This window comes from Triticum urartu, chromosome 2, assembly GCF_003073215.2.
Source record: "Triticum urartu cultivar G1812 chromosome 2, Tu2.1, whole genome shotgun sequence".
Lineage (NCBI taxonomy): Eukaryota > Viridiplantae > Streptophyta > Magnoliopsida > Poales > Poaceae > Triticum > Triticum urartu.
Genome location: NC_053023.1, coordinates 751409427 through 751410738, shown reverse-complemented (window position 1 = coordinate 751410738; position 1312 = coordinate 751409427). Strand labels below are relative to the sequence as shown.

The following is a 1312-nucleotide window of genomic DNA, read 5'->3' as shown; positions in this document are numbered from 1 at the left end:
GTTTAAAAATGGTTTTGTGCCATCAAACAAACTTTCAATGTATATTTGGATTTGAATTTTTTAACAAGTATTAATAAAATTGTTCAAATAATGTAGTATTTGACAATCTCTTTAAGAAATGTAAAATAATATTCATATAACATTGAAAATATGTTTTGTATCATTTAAAAAATCATGTGTATTTAAAAAATGTTTGACATGTATTTGAAAAAATTATTCATCATGTATTGACAAAATATTCAACTAGTATCAAAAAATGTTCTATGTGTATGAAAAATGTAAAACACATATTGAAAAAAAGTAGATATGTATTGAATATAAGAAAATAAAAACTATGAAACTGTATATTAAAGATAAAAATGGAAATAATTAAAAACCTCTAAAACCCAAAGAAACCTTAAAGAAGCATAGAAAAAGAAAGAAAAAAAACAAGTGAAAACCGGACCACACCCACCGCCGCCGGTATACACCAAACAAGAAGAAAAACCGCCGTACAACGAGCGAGCAAGCGTGTGCTACATCCGAGCAGCGACCCCAACAAGAACCGGCTAACTGAAAACTCGATTGCTGGAGCAGGCTAAATGTGCAGACGCCATAGGCGAGACTGGGTTACATCTTGATATAGCTTCTGTGGGTGACATATAGCATCCTCACGGCTCGCCCATCCACAAAGCGCTATTGTATTTTTTTTTTGAGCCGGACTAGCTATAGGCCTATTTAGTCTTTCTCTTAGTTGGGCCACAACAGGCCGAAGGATGACGTTACACGCTCGTGAAGGCTCATAGACTGTTCTTTGAGATAATAGCTAAAATACCACTAATATAAATCAGACATGCCTATACTTTTCTAGGCTTTTTGGTTAAAATCAAGTGTAGTATCGGTTCTTATCACTTTGATATTTGATATGTAGAATTTTAAGTCTACACAATATGAAGTTAATTCTTTTTTGTCGAGAAGAATCCCCATATGTAGCTTGCGGCATGGGTTCTTTGTGTCGCCTTAGTGTTGCACTACTACTAGGGCTCGGCGCACCCCAATAAAAAAGAATCAAAACAAGCCAAAATGCCTACCTAAACAAACATGTCAAAATACCACTAGTGAAAACTGACTTGTCAAAATAGCACTACAATCCCAGTTTTTCATGCCAAAATACCACTTCCATTACATGTAAAAGGAATTCTGTTAGTCAAGCGGTCAACAACTTGCCACCTTTTCTTAAATACAAAACATACCCTCGTGTGGCCTAGTGTTTTTCTATCCCAATTTTTTCTCCCATAGATAATCAGCCCAACTCCATGGGGGCGCACCAAAG

At 35.4% G+C, this 1312-nt stretch overlaps 1 non-coding gene across 1 annotated transcript; it reads left to right on the top strand.

The window, feature by feature from the left end:
• The first annotated feature begins 838 nt into the window (after nt 1-838).
• LOC125541924 lies at nt 839-1037 on the top strand. Its single transcript, XR_007297730.1, has one exon. It is a non-coding gene; the product is annotated as a U2 spliceosomal RNA (small nuclear RNA).
• Nucleotides 1038-1312: the final 275 nt, after the last annotated feature.